This window comes from Prenolepis imparis, unplaced genomic scaffold (genome assembly GCF_030444845.1).
Source record: "Prenolepis imparis isolate NDT839.2.m4 unplaced genomic scaffold, iyPreImpa1.0 SCAF_25, whole genome shotgun sequence".
Classification (NCBI taxonomy): domain Eukaryota; kingdom Metazoa; phylum Arthropoda; class Insecta; order Hymenoptera; family Formicidae; genus Prenolepis; species Prenolepis imparis.
This window is the reverse complement of record NW_028141183.1, coordinates 168,379-175,025: the sequence shown is the minus strand read 5'-3', so window position 1 is coordinate 175,025 and position 6,647 is coordinate 168,379.

The following is a 6,647-nucleotide window of genomic DNA, read 5'->3' as shown; positions in this document are numbered from 1 at the left end:
AGTGTACGACTCTGGGCTCACGGCACGCCGGTAGCGGTAGTGGCGCTGCGCGCGCCGCCTATAATCGATCCTTGATCTTACTTTGACGCTAGTCGATCCTTGTGGGTCTCGTTGCCCCGGTTTTCGAAACTGCTCTCGGTAGGTTTCGGAAGGTTGGTGCGGATAATATGGCTGCTCGCTGTACGTCCCGAATAACTGCTTCGCTCCTTCTCTAATGTTTGTCGGCTTGCTGAGGGACTCGCCGAGAGGTGATCAATCTCCGACGGTTCCGATTATTCCTTCAGGACGATGCCGGCGGCCCCATTGGAGTAGTCATCCCTGTCTTGGGATGTCGGTACCCTTTTATGTGCTCCTCCGCTCAGTTCCTTCCGCTATCCGAGGCTGTAAAACGTATTCGGCAGTAACGGGCCCTTGCTTACTATTTCATTTATTTTACGATAAAGACCTTACTTCACTGCGTTATCCGGCGTCCCCGAGCGCACCGCTTCCACCCAGGTCGTCCATTCTTGCTCCAAATTCCGCCATCCCACGATGGCTGCTCCCTTCGATACATTAGGGCCTTCTCTGACCACTCACTTCCACTCGGTAAATCTACGGGACTTAAATAACTAAAGGCGAGTCGACGAAGAAAAGTTCGTCGCTCGCCGATCAAAATCCGCCCTCTCTCGACCCTTCCTCGGCCGAGCCGTGCCGGCCCTGTGACGGGCGTAAAAACGTCACGTCACACACGTTACGATTGACCAATTGCATTTGACCACGCTGCTATTGACAACGTTGCTATTGACCACGTTGCATTTGACCACGTTGCGATTGACCACGCGTTGCATTTGACAACGTTGCGATTGACTACGGGTTGCGATATACCACGTTGCAATTGACCATGTTGCGCTTGACCACGCTGCTATTAACAACGTTGCTATTTACCACGTTGCATTTGACCACGTTGCGATTTATCACGATTGACCAAAATCTAATCAACAACAATCTCAATTTCTTTAGGGCGAAATTGGATTTTGGTTTATTTTATGGTAAATATTTGGATCAACCGAGCAAATCCTGCAAAGACGACAGCAGGATATTGCGGCAGGATATTTCGCAACAAATGCTTAAGGTTTTGATTGTTTGCGGAAGCGCTGTTTTCTCCTCAAATCAATAACAAGATTTTTAGTAATTCTTCGTTTACTTAAATAATTTATTCCATGTAATTACTTTTAATTTCGATAATAAACAAGTTCTTTATGCACTGTCAAATGGTTAAGCTAAACCAACGATTTTAGTCGGGAATTTGAATAGCGTAACAATCGACACGAGGTATGCCTCATGAAAAATGTTTTAAATACAAAATTGAAGAGAGCTATCAGTGCGGAAAATCCAACAAAATCATGTACGGCCGGAATACATCTTGCCGTTGCCAATACCGTTGGATAAGATGGTGAATAAGGGACATTCGAACGCAATTATTAATATTTTTGAAAAGTGACATTCTTGCCATTAAAATTAATCAAACAACATATTAAAAAAGCAGTATTCGTAGTCTGTTCTTATTTCAATATCGTCTTAAGTAATTTCTTAAAATGCTAATACAGCTCTGTAATTGGTTTTTAACAACTTAAAATCGTATTTAAGATGGTCTTAAATATAAAACCGACTATGAATACCGACTTTAAGACATTGACATATGTGAGGTTACAATATCTGTCATGTGTGCAGTAAGCTATGTAGAAAAATGCTTTGTTAAAATATCTTTATTATTTATGCAGAGTGTCTCAGAATTGATAGTAAAAAATGGAGAGACATTCTGCAGGTCAAAAGAAGGTAAAATTGTCTTATAAACACATGTCCGAAAACGCATCCCCTCTGAACTACATCATCTTCCTTGCAATACTTCTTTCAAAATTTTGTTAGATAATTTTTGACAACAAAAATGAATAAAACGCACGAAGATATGTATATGTGCCAATTTTCACAAAATTTAAAGCCTGAGTTTAACTCAGAGGGTGCGTTTCCGGACATATGTTTATACGACAATTTTACCTTCTTTTGACCAGTAGAATATGCCCCTCCTTTTTTTGCTATTAATTCTGAGACACCCTGTATATAGTTTTGTTGTTGTTGTACATCTATGTTTTACATAATGTGTGCGTGCGTGCGTGCGCGCGTGTGTGTGTGTGCGTGCGTGCGAGCGTGTGTATGCGTGTGTGCGTGTGCGTGCGCGTGTGTGTGTGTGTGTGCGTGTGTGTGTGTGTGTGTGTGTGTGTGTGTGTGTGTGTGTGTGTGTGTGTGTGTGTGATATACTATTCATAAACAATTAATAATTGTATTGTATTCTTTTGCACTTAAATTTCATGTCACGACATCGTGAGATTTTACGTGCAGAAAATATACAACTATTAAATGTTCAAGGATAATATATCATACGTAAAACATATACATATATACGACAAAAAGCTATATATAAATAATAAAATATATTCTAACAGACCGTTTCTCTACATTGCCGACAACTACACGATAGATATCTTAATATCATATGTCAACGTCAATATCTCATTATGTTTTCAATAACAAACATATTTGTAAGTTTGTGAGATTTCGAACTTCCTACAAAATGACATTGAGTAAGTATTCTTTGCTAACATAAAAGAGCTAGGGTACTTTAACAATGGACAAGTTTTTAGATGATGTATATAATTAGACACATTATAATTAAAAGCGAAAATATTTGTTATATCTTCATAGTTTGTAATAAAGAGTATGTATGTGCAACATAAGCCTTAATAATTTTCAAGTCATTAATGAATCTCTTTTATTTACAGTGGGAACTTTACGCTATAAATAATTATACGCATTTTTGCGTATACGCCACACAACAGTGCTGGGATAACTATTGTGCAATGACAGTATCAGACAATGTGCTTAAGTATTTTGTATTTACTTACTTCAACCTGAAGAAAGTCTGAAATGTGATGATGAGAATTATAATATATTAAAAACATTATTTTATACTGTTGTTGCACAATAGTTATCCCACTCTTGATATGTACGAGGGCAGTTCGATAAGTCAGTGACTTTTACAAGATATGGCACTCAAATCGCAATCTAATTTTATTTCTGATATTTACCATCTTATTTAAGTATACACACCAAGTTTCAAGTAGATCTGTCAAATAGAAATTTTTTGACAGCGTTCTAAAGCGGATAAGTTTGTGTTTTTTGCTAAAATGGAAAAAAGTGAATTTCGTGTGCTAATAAAACATTACTTTTTGCGTGGAAAAACCATTAAGGAAACTGAAGAAAAGCTAAAAAAGTATTATGGGGACTCTGCTCCGTCGCATGGAATGGTTCACAAGTGGTTCACTGAATTTCGTTGTGGTTTTTGGTCGATTGTGAGCAAACGCGGCACCCATCTGGCCGACAGCTTCTTCATGCCCAAATGTTTATGCAAGATATTAAAAACACGTTCGTTTGAGATGTTTACCATCTTGGCTATCTCGCGTATCTTCACTCGACGGTCGTCCAATGCAATATCATGGATTTTATTGACTGTTTCTTCAGTTGTGACCTCATTCGGACGTCCCGGGCGCTCAGCATCATTCGTGCTTGTACGACCACAACGAAATTCAGTGAACCACTTGTGAACCATTCCATGCGACGGAGCAGAGTCCTCATAATACTTTTTTAGCTTTTCTTCAGTTTCCTTAATGGTTTTTCCACGCAAAAAGTAATGTTTTATTAGCACACGAAATTCATTTTTTTCCATTTTAGCAAAAAACACAAACTTATCCGCTTTAGAACGCTGTCAAAAAATTTCTATTTGACAGATCTACTTGAAACTTGGTGTGTATACTTAAATAAGATGGTAAATATCAGAAATAAAATTAGATTGCGATTTGAGTGCCATATCTTGTAAAAGTCACTGACTTATCGAACTGCCCTCGTATTGTATATAGACAAAAATGCATAATTTCTAGCAAAGATTTTGTTGTAAATAAAAAAAAATTGATTAGTGATTAGAAAATTATTAGGTTATGTTGCATATATATTCTCTTGTATTATAAACTATAAGGTCAGTCTACAATGAGTCGTCCGTCGTAATCACGGGTAGTTGAGTCGTAAGTCAGAAATCGTATGTCGTAAGAGGTTATGATCTGCATTTACAATGAGCCGTAACCTCGTCGTAGCGTCGCATTATTTCAACCAATGAGAAAACGAGCTGTTTCGGAAACTTCAAGCAGGCTCCTGGTGGCATTTGTTTACATACAAGATAATGTGTAACAGAAGCTACTTTTACTATATAAACTTATATTTTATTAGTGCAACCGTGTGTATAGTGACTCAAAATAGACGAGGAAGAATTAATGATACTCTTTTTGCTTATTTTAATGTGTCACCGTTTTAATATTATATTATACCGTCTAATGAAACCAGGAAGAGGACGCGGATTTAGGTAAGTATGCCCACACAATTTCATTGCAAGTTTCCAATTTTTCGTTCACGTGAAAAACATGTGTAATCTGTGGTTCCTGGTTTGTGCAAAGATTAGTATAATTTGTTTATTGTTTAAATTTCTGTTTCAGGCGGTGGTGGCGGCGTCCACTCAACAATCGATTCAATGAGTTCGAAGAGTTCCAACGTCTTTTTCAGGAGCTGAAAACGACGGACCATGAAGAATTCAAGCAGTACACTAGAATGACACCTGAACAGTTTAATTGGCTTCTGGACAAAGTAAAGCCATTCCTGCAGAAAAAAAACAATAGACGTCCATTTCCTCCTGAACTTCGACTTGCGTTCACTCTGGGGTTTGTATTGATTTTCATCAGACAATGAAAATTGAACTGTGCAGTAAACATAAAGCTATGTAATTGTATTTTTGTGCAGGTATTTGGCACATGGTGACAGTGTGTGAGGAAAGAAGTCTTTTAGGATCGGTAGATCAACTGCATATAAAATTATACCTCAGACATGTGAGGTCATAATTACTGCTTTGCAGCCAATTTATTTGCCACCAACGACCAAAAATATGTGGAGGAATGTGGCTGATAGCTTTTGGCAGAAATAGAATTTCCCAAACTGCATAGGCGCCGTTGATGGGAAACATATGAGAAGCAAGGCACCCAAAAATTCCGGTTCTGAGTATTTCAATTATAAGAAATTCTTTTCCATTGTTCTGATGGCTGTGTGTGATGTAAATTATGTATTCACAAGGATGGACCTGGGATTTTATGGTAAGTGCATTTGTAAACTTTTTATTGAAAAAACATTCAGCTTTGAATGAACATTACTTCGATCTCTGCAGGTCTATTCTGTAACTTTTATAATTATGACGCATGATTTACTAGGTTTTGGACCAATAAAATTATAAATTTTCTAGTAAATCATGCGTTATAATTATAACGCATGTGTTAAAAAATTATAGAATAGGCCTGCTGACTACTGCTACTTGACTGCCAATTGAAGCAAACCATGATTTTTCAGGTTCAATGAATGATGGTGGAATCTGGGTCAATTGCGATTTTGGAACTGCTTTGAAGCAAGGAACTGCGGATTTACCTCATCCAGAGCCCCTACTAGGTGGAGTTGAACCATTCCCATTTTTCTTTGTTGGAGACGAAGCTTTTCCCTTGAAACCATACATGATGCGGCCATATGCAAAGCCGAAAAGACACAGGAGGCAAGAAGTCTTAACAAATGAAGCAGCATTAGAAGAATTTGATAAAAATGATTCTGCGGCTGTTGATGAGAGAGCTGATGTGGATCCTGCTTTGCGTGCACTCGCAATACCACAAAGAATTTTTAATTATCGTCTGTCGAGAGCCCGCAGGGTCGTCGAAAATGCATTTGGCATATTGTTGATCAAGTGGCAAATTCTAGCAGGTCAAATATGTTGCAAAGTGGAGACTGCTAAGAGTATTGTTATGGCTCTCCTTTGTTTACATAATTTTCTAATTGAGAGTGAGCTTTCAGATGCCCCTCAACATCGAGATTATTTGAGACCGGGCTTAGTTGATGGAGAAGGACCTAATGGTGAGCCCTTGACAAATGGTGAATGGCGAAATAAAGTTCAGTCAGGAGATGTATTGCATCGTGTTGGTAACCCTGGGCTCCGTCCCCGCGAATCCAGGGTATCTCCTTGGAGATTTCCCCTGCGATACAAAAAAAAAGGGTGGGAGAGCTAAACCCTGCCAGAGCAGTTATTGACCAGAGAAATAAGCTGAGAGATTTTTTTCTAACTAAAGTTGGTGAGGTCATATGGGAGTTTGATTATGCGCTCAGAAATGTACCTATTGTGAGGGGTCCACTGTGAAATTAAGATTTATCAGTATTATGATTTATTCCTAATATTTTGTCTATTGTGCGCTGGGCCTAAGTGATTGATTTATTGCAAATAATCTTACAAAATAAGTATTTCTGTTATAGGCAACCTTCTGTTATGAATGCGTTAAATGCTATTATTTTTGTGTATTAAGATTGTAGTATGTTGTATATATAGTAATTAGTAATGTATGATTATATGTTTGTTACAGTATGTATCAATTTATTTCAAATTGTTCGATATTGCACTGAAATAAAGTCTTTTACATTAAAAATACAAATATTTTTCTTTATTAAAATTACAAGCAAGTTCACATCTGCATATAGGTAACATG